Consider the following 16,247-nt stretch of genomic DNA (forward strand, 5'->3'; position numbering starts at 1 on the left):
TTAATGTAACATTCTTAACTTTTAAAAAAAAATGTGCTGAGAAAAGGATCTACCACAGTACAACTTAAAATATACCCCTTTAAAAATAGACTCATTCACTTTGGAAGACACATTTAGGTCGAGAAAAGAAATAGGGAAAACAAAATTTCAAGGATCAAAAGTCTAGATCATGACAGTTCACAACAAAAAAAACAGTACGCCACTTGGCCCTTTGAGCCTGCCCCATTATCCAATTAGATTTCGGTAATCTGATTTTAATCTCAACTGTGCGATCCTGCAAACCACTGATAATTTTCATCTTTAAGTTGTCCCATTTTGTCAAAAATCATAACACCTTTCATGTTCAGAAAGGAATGGCTACTGTTCGCTTTCATAGTTGGGCTGCTTAGGTGGCTCGGTGGTTAGCATTGCTGCCTCACAGTGCCCAGGACCTGGGTTCGATTCCAGTCTTGGGTGACTGTCACTGGAGTTTGAATGTTTTCCCTGTGTCTGTGTGGGGTTGTTCCAGTTTCTTCCCACAGTCCAAAGGTATGCAGGTTAGATGAGATAATGGGAACTGCAGATGCTGGGGAAATCCAAGATAATAAAATGTGAGGCTGGATGAACACAGCAGGCCAAGCAGCATCTCAGGAGCACAAAAGCTGACGTTTCGGGCCTAGACCCTTCATCAGAGATCTCTGATGAAGGGCCTAGGCCCGAAACGTCAGCTTTTGTGCTCCTGAGATGCTGCTTGGCCTGCTGTGTTCATCCAGCCTCACATTTTATTATGCAGGTTAGATGGTTTGGCTATGTTAAGCTGCCCTTGTGTCCAGGGATGTGCAAGTAAGGTGGGTTAGCCTTGGGAAATACAGGGATAGGGTAGTGACGTGGGCATGAGTGGAATGCTCTTTGGAGGATTGGTGTTGACTGGGCCAAATGGCCTACTTCCACACTGTAGGAAGTCTATAAACGTCCGTCTTAGAGTTCGTTCTTTGATGCCTTTTTTGCTTCTGCAACATCGAGGGAGAAGGGGAGAGACAGAGTTTAGTTAGGTTCTTTGATTCCCTGCACTTGGAGCTTTGAAACAAACATCAGCACAACCCAGGACTCTTGATGCCACTCAGTCTCATAGTATCTTTCTTGACTGCTTTGAAAGCAACAACTTGTTTTGATTCGTCAACTTGCAATTAGATGGCACCTACTATATTCCGCCCCCCCCCCATACAAGTCACTAGCATTGTGTCGTAAATTCAGGGGCACCCAATATCAGTTCACTTATTAGGATTGCCTTCAGACCATCAAAGGCTTTTAGGCACCCTGCTGAAGATTATACATTGGCTTGATTTTGTAGCAGAACTGTTAAGGGTAGAGCTATCGTGCTGCACTTAGGCACAATTTCTGGTTAAAACCCACATTCCCAGAAATCTCCTGGTTTCTCATTTAATTTGAGAAATGGGACCTCAAACAGATGCTTCACTGTCATTGTCCTTGGCACAAAGTTTCCTTGCCCTACGATGCCTTAGTAACTACCACTTTTGCAAACTCATTTTAGGTGAGATTAATGACTACACAGGTTAACTGTAATTGCATAAACAGGTCTTCTAGATGTTCTGTATGTTTTTCCTGGGCGTTGCCCCAGATTTTCCTAAATAAACATTTCCTAAATAAACTACACAGATGGACACTTTAGCTACAACTTGATTCATAAGTTTTTTGACACCTACATTTGAAATTGAATTAAGGATTTTTTTAAAAATCGAATAGCATGACTCAACATTTGATGTAATCCTTCTTTCAGTTGTTTCAGTGGCAGGAGTGCGGGAGGAAGCGCGAGGGCAGCCTGGGAAGGTAAGCTTCCACCCAATAAATTTGGGGGTTAATCAATACCTGAGACACTACACGCATAGTGTCTTCCCCGCTTCCACCTCCTCTAACCTAATAATAACAACTAAGTGTGGTGAGCAGGTAAGCTATTTGCATTTTTTTTTCCCCTTGTCTGCTATCTTTCGGGGTGACCACCCAAACGCCAAATCCTCTGGGAGTGGGTTGGAAGGCAAAGCCGGAGTCCATTTGAGTATATAACAGAATAAACTTACTGTTGCAGAAAACACTGCGAAACTGAAAAAAAATAATTAATTCTAAATAATTAACTAAGTAGAGATGGCAGGCCAGGTGATGTGTTGTAGGTGTATGATGTGGGAGCTGGCTGATCCCATTGAGAATGGCAATGACCACATCTGCGGCAAGTGTTGGCTGCTTGAGGAGCTCCGGCTCAAAACTGAGGAACTGGAATCCAAACTCCAAACACTGCGGCACATCCAGGAGGGGGAGAGATGCCTGAATGCTGTGTTCCAGGAGGCAGTCACATCTGGTAGGTTAAGTCGATGGGCAGGCAGGAATAGCAGTGTGTGACTGCGAATGAGGCAGGTAGAGGGACCCTGCAGACAGAAACACACGAGCCGCAGCCCTTGACATTGTCCCACAGGTATGAGGCACTTGCTCCCTGCGTGGATGAGGAACAGGGCTGCAGGAAGGATGAGCCAACTGACCATGGTCCAGGACGCCATTTGAGAAGGGGGAGCAGAAAGACAGCTTGTAGTCATAGGGGATTCCATCTTCGGGGGATAGACAGTATCCTTTGCGAGCAGGATAGAGAATCCCACATGGTGTGTTGCCTGTCCAGTGCCAGGGTGCGAGACATCTCTGACCAGCTGGAGAGTATACTAGAGAGGGAGGGGAGGGTCCAGTTGTTGTGGCCCAGGTAGGTACCAACAACATAGGCAGGAGTAGGAGGAAAGACCTTCTTAGGGATTATGAAAAGCTAGGAACAAAATTAAGAAACAGGTCTTCAAGGGTCATAATCTCTGGGTTGCTGCCCGAGCCACGTGCAAATTGGCAATAGGGAGGCAAGGATCAGGGAAGTAAAGACGTGGCTAAAAGAGTGGTGCGGGAAGGAGGGTTTTCTTTTCATGGGGCACTGGCATCAGTTCTGGGGCAGGAGGGCTCTATACCACCGGGATGGACTCCACCTGACCAGGGCCGGGTCCAGTGTTCTGGCGAAAGGGGTAAATAGGGTGGTTAATAGGACTTTAAACTAGTAAGTAGGGGGGAAGGGAGAAGTGAGTGGAGAAGGAGAATAACAATTAATGTAAGACAAAGCAGCAGGTTAGCAGGTGACGAAGAAGCTTCAACTCCTTTGAAAATTAGGAAGAAGTTTAAGGGAAGAAGAACTCAGGAGCTATTAGTAATGGAGGTAATAGGACCCAAAAAGAAGGTGTAAAAACTGGCATAAGGACACTTTATCCGAATGCTTGGAGGATTCGAAACAAGATGGGTGAGTTGACGGCACAAATCATGGCAAATGGGTATGATTTAGTGGCCATTACAGAGACATGGTTGTAGGATGATCATGACTGGGAGTTAAATATCCAGGGGTATCAAACTGTTCGGAAGGACAGACAGGAAGTTAAAGAAGGTGGTGTTGCTCTGATTTTTAAGGATGATATCAGGGCGGTAGTGAGAGACGATATAGGTTCTGAACAAAACGTTGAATCCGTTTGGGTGGAAATTAGGAATAGCAGGGAGAAGAAGTCACTGATAGGTGTGGTCTATAGGCCACCAAATAATGACATCATGGTGGGGCAGGCAATAAACATAGAAATAGCTAATACGTATAAAAATGATACAGCAATTATCAGGGGGGATTTTAATCTACAAGTTGATGGTCAAACCAGATAGGCAATGGCAGCCTTGAGGAGTGACTTGTGGAATGTATCCACGATAATTTCCTTGAACAATGTGTAATGGAACCCATATGGAGCAACATATCCGAGATCCAGTCCTGTGTAATGAGACAGGAGTAATTAATGATCTCACAATCAGGGATCCTCTCAGAAGGAGCAATCACAGTATGGTCGAATTTAAAATACAGGTGGAGCGTGAGAAGGTTAAATCCAGTACCGATATCCTATGCTTAAACAAAGGAGACTATGAAGGAATGAGGGAGGAGTTAGCCAAGGTAGAATGGGAGCAAAAACTTTATGGTGGGTCAGTTGAGGAACAGTGGAAGACTTTCAAGACGATTTTTCACAGTGCTCAGCAGAAGTATATTCCAGTGATAAGGAAGAACTGTAGGAAAAGAAAGCCAGCTATTGATGTCTAAGGAAATAAAGGAAAGTATCAGATTGATTTTAAAAAAAAATACATACAAAGGCAAAGGGTAGTGGGAAACTAGTAGACTGAGAAATCTTTAAAGGCCAACAGAAAGCCACGACAAAAGTTATAAAGAAAAGTAAGATAGATTATGAGAGTAAACTAGCTCAGAATATAAAAACGGGCAGCAATAATTTCTATAAATATGTAAATCGTAAAAGAGTTGTGAAGGTAAACATTGGTCCTTTAGAGGATGAGAAGGCCAATTTAATAACTGGGAATGAAGAAATAGCTGAGGCATTACACAGTTTTTTCGTGTCGGCCTTCACAGTGGATGACACAAATAACATGCGAAAAACTGATGGCAAGAAGGTTATAGCAGGCGAGGACCTAGAAACTATCATTATCACTAAGGAGGCAGTGCTGGGCAAGCTAATGGGGCTAAAGGTAGACAAGTCTCCAGGACATGATGAAATGCATCCCAGTACTAAAAGAGGTGATAAGGGAAATAGCAAATGCACTAGCAATTATTTACCAAAATCCGCTGGACTCCGGGGTGGTTTCCACAGATTGGAAAACAGCCAATGTGACACCACTGTTTAAAAAAGGAAGTAGATAAAAAGCAGGTAACAATAGGCCATTAGGTTAACTTTGGTAGTGGGGAAAATGCTTGAATCTATCATTAAGGAAGAAATAGCAAGACATCTGGACGTAAATTGTCCCATTGGAAACACCCAGCATGGGTTCATGAAGGGTAGGTCATGTTTAACTAATTTGATGGAATTCTTTGAGGACCATACTTGCATGGTGGACAATGGGGGAACCTGTGGATGTGGTGTATCTGGATTTCCAGAAGGCATTTGACAAGGTGCCACACCAAAGGCTGCTACATAAAATAAAGTTCCACAGTATTACAGGTAATGTATTGGCATGGATAGATTATTGGTCAACCAGTAGAAAACAGCGTAGAAGTAAATGGGTGTTTTTCTAGTTGGCGGTCAGTGGGTAATGATGTGCCTCAGATCAGTGTTGGGACCACAATTGTTTACAATTTACATAGATGATTTGGAGTTGGGGCCTAAGTGTGGTGTGTCAAAATTTGCAGATGACACTAAGGTGAGTGGTAGAGCAAAGTGTGCAGAAGACACTGAAAGTCTGCAGAGGGATATAGATAGTCTAAGTGAGTGGGCAAAGGTCTAGCAGATGGAGTACAATGTTGATAAGTTTGAGGTCATCCATTTTGGTAGGAATAACAGCAAAATGGACTGTTTTAAATGGTAAAAAATTGCGATATACTGCTGTGCAGAGGGACTTGGGTGTCCTTGTGCATGAATTGCTGAAGGTAGGATTGCAGGTGCAGCAGGCATTAAAAAGGCAAATGGAATTTTGTCTGCCATTGCTAGAGAGATGGAGTTTAAAAACAAGGAGGCTACGAGAAGGTTGGATTATGAGGAGAGACTGAGTAGACTGGGATTATACTCATTGGAATTCAGAGAATGAAGGAGGATTTTATAGAAACATATAAGATTATGAAGGGAATGGATAAGGTGGAGGCAGGGAGGTTGTTTCCACTAACAGGTGAATCTAGGACTAGAGGGCATTGCCTCAAAATAAAGGGAAGCAGATGTAGGACTGAGGTCACAAAGAACTTGTTCGCCCAAAGGGTTGTGAATCTGTGGAATTCCCTGCCCAGTGAAGTGGTTTGAAGCTACCTTGCTGAATGTTTTTAAGGCAAGGCTACATAAATTTTTGAAAAGTAAAGGAATAAAGGATTAGGAGTGGGCAGGTACATGGAGCTGAGTCTCAAAAAGATCAGCCATGATCTTAGCAAATGGCAGGGCAGGTTCGAGGGGCCAGATGGCCAACTCCTGCTCCTAGTTCTTATGTTGTTATTTGGTATAACAAAAGCTAATAATATCTCTTTAGCTTACTGATGTCCACTTATACTTGCCCCGATTCCTTCAGTAGATCAACCTTAGGAAGAAATAACCCACTGCCAAACCCATTAACATAATCTCCTAATTAAAGAACTTGGTCCAAATCTATTTTCACTACTTCATTTACTTTTCTGTAATCCACGCAGAATTCAGTTGACCCCCATTTGAACTGAGAACAAATCCACGGTGAACTCCAGCTACTGTGGCTAGGTGTAATCCAGAGATTTTCCAGCAGGCAATGAATCCCCATTTCCACTTGAGCTTGTTTTTCTGGGCTTATCAATGGGCATGTAGTTTTATTATTTATATTCCACTTACAGCCACATCATGCTGGTTAACATAAGAGTATCTGAGTTTATCTCTATAGTTTCCCTTAAATTTATAAAGCAACCTAACTAGTTCTTTCCATTGTCCTTCCTCAAAGTACAAAAATACATTGTCTTAACTGACGATTCAACGTTCCTGTACTGACTAGTAGGCGTCAGTTAGCTTAGTTTACCTGGAAGGCTGGTTTGTGATACAAAGTGATGCCAACATCATTTGGGTTCATTTCCCACACCAGCTGAGATTACTATGAAGGACTTGCCTGATGTGTGGTGACCCTCAGATTAAACCACCACTACTTGTCTCTGTGATGAAAGAGCAGCCCTGTGGTCTGGTCAGACAATGACAACTTTATCTTCCTTAACTTATTGACTAGTAAAATTGTCGGAAGTTCAGTTTGTGCACTCTGCCTTGCCTGCCTAACTCTCATTGTCTCTGTCATCCTCCACTACTCTTTGCACCTGACGCATTTGCTTTTTCTTATCTATCTCTATAATGATATCACTTTAATATGTTTATGTCAGAACATTCTTCTTCCTGCAATCGCAACTATCTACCCGATAAATTGCTTGGTTGGTCCTCTTGATGTATCTCGTACAGACCATCTAATCTCACTTTCAGAGGTTCACCCTTTAAATTAATAACACAAACACTTCATCTCATGTTTGACATGCTGTTGAAACATGTTTGCCTGTTTTTTCATCTTTGATCTTTTAAGATTTTAAGATGTCCCCCTGCTACTTTACACATTCCTGTGAGTCTCTGCCGACACACAATCCAACGTGGAAAGCTCATCTTTTTGCTTTAAGAATGTCTCCTTCATCCATTTTTGTGAACCCCTTATGTCATAGCCATAAATCAGTTGAAATACAATAAATCCATTAGATTAATTTGTGTTAGCAAATAGGAAGGAATCTAATCCTTCGTCCCAATCTTGTGGGTAGTTGTGACAGGGTGGCTTACTCATTGTTTTGAGAGTCGGATGGAATCTCCCCAAAACTCTGTGTTTGCACCTGTCAGGCAGTAGACTCCAACTGTTTTTTTTACCCAAATTGCTTGTTACGTCCCAAAGAATATTAGACATAAAGTTAATTAATTGATCTGATTGCATTTGAATTAGTAGTCCATAAAGAAGTAAAACAGAGTTATTTTTTCTCACCACTGCCATTGCTCCAATTGTCCTTCAAGGAGTAGCTTCTGAAAGTCAGGCGATTATATCTATAACTGTCAGGATATACTGGTGCCCTGCTTTTATTCTCAATATTGACCCTTCAAAATCTGCAAACACTTGACTGAATGGTCCTTCAGAAACTGGGGCAGGTATTGAAGAGGCCAGTTCAATTACATGTTGAGTTTTCACTAGTATCTGGCATGCACAGCATGTTTTACAGAGCCGACCAACATCCGAATGAACTGTTGGCCACATAAAAGGCCTGCTAATGGCTGTTTGAGTTTTCTGCTTTCCTATCCATCCTGCCACTGGAATTTAATGTGCCACTCGTAATATTTGGGTGGTACCTCTATCTGACGAACAGTCTCATCCACAGGTCTATGAGGATGTTTCCACTTTCTCATCAGAACTCCAAGTTTAGTGTAAATAACTCTGAAATTCCTTCACACTCAGCTTCATTGTGAACTGACTGTATTAACTTAAACCCAGATCTGCTTTATGAGCCTCAACTAATGAAGACCTGTTAATAAGAACTAGGAGCAGGAGTAGGCCATTCAACCCTGGCTGATCATGGCTGATCTTTTCGTGGACTCAGATCCACTTACCCGCGTTCTCACTGTATTCCTTAATTCCTTTATTGTTCAAAAAAAATCTACCTTAGCTTTAAAAACATTTACTGAAGTAGCGTCAACAACTTCACTGGGCAAGGAATTCCAGAGATTAACAACCCTCTGAGTAGAGAAGTTCCCTCTCAATTCAGTCCTAAATCTGCTGCCTCTAATCTTGAGGCTATGCCATCTTGTCCTGGCTTCATCTGCCAGTGGGAACATCCTCTCTACTTCTATCTTGTCTATCCCCTTCATAATTTTATATGTTTCTCTAAGATACCCCCTCAATCTTCTGAATTCCAATGAATATAATCCCAGTCTACTCAAGTTCTCCTCATAAGCCAACCCCCTCAACTTTGGAATCAACCTAGTGAACCTCCTCCGCACCCCCTCCAGTGCCAGTACATCCTTTCTCAAGTAAGGAGACCAAAACTGCACACAGTACTCCAGGTGTGGCCTCACCAGCACCTTGTACAGCTGCAACATAACCTCTCTGCTTTTAAACTCAACCTCTTTAGCAATGAAGGACAAAATTACATTTGCCTTCCTAATTACTTGTTGTACCTACAGACCAACCTTCTGTGATTAAACACTTCTTTTGAATCATCCCTACCCTTAAAAAAAATCTGCTACTGCAACATCTGCTTCTATACCTACTTTGACCTTTAATGATGGTTTTGCTCGGCTACTGTCATCACATATGATGGAAAATGTCAGAATTCATTCCTGTAATGGTTCCATCTCTTTAACTTCATTTGGACTTTGTGATTACAGACACAGCTGTTAACTGTCACTCCAGCCAAGTTGTTACCTAGGAGTAAGACAATGGGTAATTTCATAACAATTCTACCACTGCAGTTCCAGACAAATAACAGTCGAATAGCATTTTGAATAATGGAGCTGGAATACAGCCTTCTTATCCCAGTTATTAACACTTTGGCTTTCATTGCATCCTCTATGGGAAAACCCATGTCCTTCTCCAGCAAATGAGTGTGGACAGTTGTGGGTTTGTCTATGGTTCAAAGTGAAAGAGGCTACCTTTCCATTTTATCAATAAATGCTTATTTCTCTTATCTATCTTACTCACCTCTCCTGCACTCAGCTGTGTTTCTGCCTGGGTTCTCGCTTGTATTTGAAGCTACAACTCGATCCACGGTGTTTTTCTTTTGAATTCCATTTTTGGACTCACTCTCATAAACCCAACAATCCCTGTGGTCTTCCCAAACACTTCCAGCATTTTGGAACTGAGGTGGCGGCCTCATTTACTACAATAGAAGCACTCAGGCCTTTGAGTTTAAGCTCCGCCCTCAATGACTTCCCTTATGATCCGGGAAAGTGATCACGGAGCATTCCCAACTTTCTTTTCTTTATGGAGACCTACAGCATAAAAACAGGCCTTTCAGCGATCTCTATGCTGACCAACAAACACCAGACTACACAAATCCCATTTACCTGTGCTTGGTCCACAGCCTACTAAGACCTGACATTTTAAGATGATTCTGAAATATTGCAAGAGTAGGTACCTCCACCAGCCTCCCAGGCAGTACATCCCATATTTCCACCCCACTCGGGGTAAAATATATTTTCTCAGATCTCTCCCAAACCACTTACTCCTGATCATAAACATGTGCCCTCTGGCCTTAGGCACGTTAGATGTACTCTGTCTGTGCCCCTCATAATTTTGTGCACCTCAATCAGATACCCCACTCAAACTCCACTGTTCCAAAGAAAAAATGCCCAGCCTATCCAAAGAAAACAGTCTCAGCAGGTCTGGCAGTATCTGTGGAGGGAAATCGGAAAATCTTCCTTGCTCCCATCAGTTCTGGGGAAGGGTCACTTGACCCTGATTTCTCTCCACAGATACTGCCAGACATGCTGAGATTTTCCAGCAATTTATGTTTTTGTTTCTGATTTACAGTATCTGCTCTAATTTCATTTTTTACAAAGGAAACAGTCTGCTTGTCTCCCTTTCACTCTCCCAGTCCCTATCATCATTAGCTTTATGGAGGTGACGGAAAAAATGCTCAGTTTTAAGGATTAGCTCCTAATCATCAGCCTTGACTACACTTGTCGAAAACGTGTAGCCTTCTGCCCTTTAACATCAGTTCTTATTGCAAAAACTGGTGTTTTTATTAATTCTTCCAGGAGAACATCTTCTCTGAGAGTATCATACTTGGTATTTATCCACAATGCTCAGTTCTAGCTGTCAAAATCACTCTACTTACCCTTTTCAAGTTTAATTTTAGGTTTGCCCAGGCTGCTGTGTCAAATTTCAAAACTTTTGCCTGAATGTTTCTGAAACAAACACACGGGCACCCAGGGAAGCACTTTTACCATGTCGTTAAGTGTTTAAAAACTTCCCCTGATGGTGATGCATAAATTTCATGTGCTTCGCCTAAGACCACCTGTCTTTTGTCTCATTCGTAAGAACATAAGAAATAGAAGGAGCAGTAGGCCATCTGGCCCCTAGAACCTGCTCTGCCATTCAATAAGATCATGGCTGATCTTTTTCATAGACTCAGTTCCACTTACCCACCTGCTCATCATAACCCTTAATTCCTTTCCTGTTCAAATGAATCTGAACTAATCAGATGTATTTGTGTTTTTAAGAGGGTATAGTTGAAGTTTGCTTTGGCATAGCAGTGTCCAATTTTCTATTGACTGCCTTGTTTTGCAATTTTCTCAAATGACATAAAGGCCTCCGCCCCCTTTTCCTCAAATTTTGGTATGGTCTGAGCAAATTTAAACATTTCCTTTCTGGACTTTAGATTAAAACCAGGACTTTGCTCATCAGAGCGTCTTATTACAGTCTGCACTGCTGACACTGGGGAGCAAGTGCATTAAGCTTTATGTGAATGTCTGGACAAACACTATTCCTTCGATGTGCTGCCTGATAAAAATTAATGGCAGTTGATGGTTTTATCTATTTCTGTTGAGAAAAAGAAAACAGTCAGTATTCTGCGCACCTGCTCATTGCTGTGACAAATTAGTAATGTGCAGCTTCACACAGGTAAAAGAGGTCAATCATGTTATTAATCATTCCGCAGAATGTGCCTGTAACAAGTTAGTCGCACTAAATAATACAAATGAATGGGACTATTTTAATGAACCAGTGCATTGTGGTCATGCTGTGTGCACAGAAATAATCTGTTGAAAAAAGTACAATTTTAAATTTTAATCATAAATTTTAATTCAACATTGCTCACATGTGCATGTACAGTCAGAAGTAATTGACAGGACTTGGATCTCAGCAAGCTGATCCTCTTTTTAACTATATTATTTTAAACTGGCATTCCCTTCTCTCTCCTGTTGCTCCCTTTGCAATTCTAGTTCCAGTTCTCTAAATATGCTCTCTTTGTCTTCTCTCTCTAATCTCTTTTTGTCTTTCTTCAAGCTCAAGTTTTCGTAAGTTCTTTCTAATGCAGTTGAATCCTCACTAAATCAAGTTACTTACCACTCTGTGCATTTAATCCCTCTTGTATTTCCACTAGTCCCAGTTGCTTAGCCAATATTTCAATTAATTCTGCCTTATTAACATGGTAGGCAATTCCACTTCTAATTGATTTGTCAATTCTGTCAGTCTTTTGTCTATTAACTCCAGTAACCCCAAGCAGAGATACCACTTCCAACTGCAGGATGGTTTTAGCTGCTTGCAATGCCGTCTGTGTATGCGAAACCTAAATTTTGTGTCTTTATCCTTTACCAATTAGCCTTACACCTGTCCGTCTTTCCTGGACCGACCTATCCCCTCCCTACCTCCCCACCTACACTCTCTCCACCTATCTTCTTTACTCTCCATCTTCGGTCCGCCTCCCCCTCTCTCCCTATTTATTCCAGTTCCCTCTCCCCATCCCCCTCTCTGATGAAGGGTCTAGGCCCGAAACGTCAGCTTTTGTGCTCCTGAGATGCTGCTTGGCCTGCTGTGTTCATCCAGCCTCACATTTTATTAGCCTTACACCATATCTAGTTTTACGTTGTCCTCATTCAAAGATCCTGGACCATGAGCCTCCGAACTTCTATCTTGGAGTAACTGGGAAGAATGTGCCAATCATTATGCTCCACTCTTTCACAAGTCATCACAAAACGTATAACATCCTTGGTAAGACGCCAATCTGACCGATTTACCCTACTGACTGCTATTCAGGACAAAAGAAATTCACAGCAGATTTTGTCATCAGCTGAAAACAGCTTTATTTATTGCACAATTTTATACAATATTGTATTAACACACACAACTTCAACAAATGGCAGAGAAAAGAAAGGACTCTGAAACTGCCACTGTACAGATTATATTATACCCCTTTAAAAAGCGCAAATGCATACACACCCAGAATTCAGAGAAAAGATAGATGGCTTGACATGAATGTTTTGAGTAGAAAAAGGACATAAATATAAAGAAAATTCTTGAATTTCAAAGTCCAGGTTTTGAGAATGGATTAAATCGTCTCTCTCTCTCTCTCAGTTCCTTTTTGTCTTCAGCAATAATGGCATACTGCTATCTAAAAAGTGGTGATTATTCTTCTGTTCAATGGTTGATCCCATGGACCTATGTGTTTTCCGGCTAGAATTTTTAAGCTTTCAGTCTGTTCGCCCACGTGGAAAGGGAAAGAGAGGCAGGGTTCAGTTCCCAGGCTCTGCTAGTCACTAGCTGCCCTGCACGTAACAGCTTTGTAGCCAATTCCAGCTGAACCAATCAGAGGTCTGTTGGCAGGCAGACTCCTTACCTCAAAGACTCTTGGTGCCAATCAGTCTCCCCCTAACTGCTTTGAAACATTGTATTGCACTGTTCAAAATGGACATCATATAATCCCACTTGTGTTTTTTTTAACTTGGAAAAATCTCTTGATATTTTAGCAATATAGCAACTTATATTTTCCAGTTTATAGTCTAAAACATAATATTATGTAGTCCTTCATAATATGGAGGAGAGGTCGGAAGGGGTGCTGGGGATACAGATAGCATCATCCCAAGAGGGAGAGCTTGCATGGTGTAATTGCCCCTGAATTAAATGTCTTGCTAGGACCATTTCAGAGTGTAGTTAAGAGTCAACTACAATGTTGTGGACCTGGAGTCACATGTAGGGCAGAATGGGTAAGGACAGATTTCCTTCCCTAAGGGACATTAGTGAATCAGATGGGTCTTCACAACAATCGACAATGGTTATCTGCCTATGAATTACACCTCAAAGAGGGCAACTGATTTGCAAATGAAAGGGCCCAAAGGGTTAGTGATTTGGCTAAGTGATTAACCCACGTCCAATAAATCTCAAAGAACACTTATTCACGACTTCAAATGGTGTCATGTGGCCTTTTATGATTAGGTGAGAAGGTAGGTTTAACGTCTCATTTGACTCCTATCGTCATGCTAACACTGTCAACATCTGTATTCCAGCTCTTTTTGAAAAGGTTCTTGCGAACTCAGAGAAGAAAAATTCATGCTGTGTGAAGTTGTCCCAAATATAAGCACTTGACAGAGCCTAAAAGCTCAGACAAGTGGCTGGAAATAAGCCAGTGATGAGAACCCAGCTCTCCCTCAATATCGCTCACTGATGGGAGGCTGCACCAAAAAAGCTGATTGACTTGAATTGATAACCCAAATGTTTGTGCTTAAATTTAATAGCATTTCTTAGTTCATCCACAGGATGTGGATGTCACCAGACCAGCATATGTCGCCCATCCTGAGCTTCCCTTGAACTGAATGACTTCCTAGCTCCATTTCAGAGGGTCAACCATATTGTCGTGGGTGTGAAGTCACATGTAGACCAAGTAAGGACAGCAGATTTCCCTCCCTAAAGGGCCTGAATGAATCTGATGGATTTTTATAATAATTGACGTGGTCGCCATTAGGTTAGCTTTTTAATTCCAGATTTTGTTAAGAATTGAAATCAGATTTCACCATCTGCCATGGTGGGATTCAAAACCAATTTGGAAATTCTAGAATGTGAGGAGAAAACTGACGATTTAGCACCCAGTGATGAACTAAAGAAGAGGTGGATGGAGAGTACAGAAAATGTCCTGAGGGTATTCCAGGCTACTAGTACAATGACATATATGCCACCGTCTCCCCTCTAAGCTGTGTGTCAGAAATCCTACATGATACAACCTGTTACCTTCTGTTGGTTGTGTGATATTTGGAACAGTGTGTGCCATCTCCAATAGCAGGTGGTAAAAATAGCACCCGCTTTCACCACACACTGACTACACAGACGCAGTAATGCAGTGACATTGATCTACACCAACCACATTAATTATAACACACTGTCGTAGATTCCTGCTGAACAGTACATGAGGCACAAGCCTGCTAATAGATGAGAAAAGTTTCTTATCACCATGCCAACAGCATCCACTTGGCAACATTAAGCTGCAAGTCATCACAATGTACTTAAAAAAGACTACACCTTGTGTGGGTACTTGGATGGAAAATGAGGATGTTGTTTGCACAACACATAAGTGCTTTAGATCAATAAAATATCGTGAACACTGCCAGCTAGTTTGGGGTTATGACAGTTTGCTTGTATTAATAAGGAACCTTTTCAGCTAATCACATTTTCCAAAGTACTTCACAAAGGTGTAAAAGTGAATGTCAATGGTAGTAGCTTTAAGAAAGTGCTCAGGAGACAGGTGAGGGTTTTAAGGAGGGCCTGAAAGGAGGAGAAACAGGCAGAGGGCATATTCAGAAATTCTAGAGCATGAGGAGAAAACTGAAGGTTTAGCACCCAATGATGAACTAAAGAAGAGGAGGATGAAGAGTACAGAAAATGTTCCAAAGCTGGTGGAATTTATAGAAAAAGGATGGTATAAGGCCCTGTACAGTATTAAGGCTGGGTTTTCACATTAGCCTTGGGAAATGCAAACAGGGCCCTATCTCAGATTCAGAAACCCAATTCAGTCCACAGCTCAGAGATAGTGGGAACTAGTAGGAACTGCCGATGCTGGAGAATCTGAGATAACAAGGTGTAGAGCGGGATGAACACAGCAGGTCAGGCATTTTTTCTAAAGAAGGGCCCAGACCCAAAACATCAGCTTTCCTGTTACTCTGATGCTGCCTGACCTGCTGTGTTCATCCAATTGTACACCTTGTTATCGCAATACACACCTGCCATGTTTTTATCTCACACAGGGTCATTTAGAGATGGGGTTTCAGGATTCTAAGCCCTGAGGCAATGCTAGATGAGAACAAGAAGCAACCTCACCATAGCTCTTGAACATAATTTTTATAAACCTATCATTTCCACCCTGGTATCAGAGATAATGGGAACTGCAGATGCTGGAGAATTCCAAGATAATAAAATGTGAGGCTGGACGAACACAGCAGGCCAAGCAGCATCTCAGGAGCACAAAAGCTGACGTTTCGGGCTCTCTGATGAAGGGTCTAGGCCCGAAACGTCAGCTTTTGTGCTCCTGAGATGCTGCTTGGCCTGCTGTGTTCATCCAGCCTCACATTTCCACCCTGGTCTCTCTTTGGCTCCTCATTCCCATTATACCTAAGCTCCTTCAAATCTCTACACTCCCTCATACTCCTATGCCCCCTCGAAAACTCCTCATGATACAGCAATGCCCTCTCTATGCACACCCTTATTCCTATGTCACTCTGTGTTGTCTCATACTTCAAGACCTTTCCATAATCCCTCATGTGCCGATGTCAACCTTTGTTCCTTCATACATCTCATTCTGCCTCTGTATCCACCAAAGCCCTCCATATTGAGTCACTATGGACAGACTTATGGTGTTCTTTAAATAAACATTTGAAAACTAAACTTCTCGATATCTGTGACAGAGCCGCAAAATTCAAAGACACTGAATTTTGAAAAAAAAAACTCACGTATCAAATCCATTAAAAAATGAAAAGCCCCGTAAGTGGTCAAATAGTTGTAAAACAAGCAATTAAGCCCCTACAACACCATAATTCTATCAATCAGGATTGAAGCTCAACCAAGCATTCAGAATGGCCTATCTTTGAAAAGAAAATGAGAAATGGCAATAATGGAGTCTGTTTTTAAGTGATTTCAATGTAATGTGGCAGGTGCCTAGAATTCCTTTCTCCATTTGTATTTGAAAGCTGGAAATTTAAATACCC

The sequence above is a fragment of the Stegostoma tigrinum genome, chromosome 18 (genome assembly GCF_030684315.1).
Source record: "Stegostoma tigrinum isolate sSteTig4 chromosome 18, sSteTig4.hap1, whole genome shotgun sequence".
Lineage (NCBI taxonomy): Eukaryota > Metazoa > Chordata > Chondrichthyes > Orectolobiformes > Stegostomatidae > Stegostoma > Stegostoma tigrinum.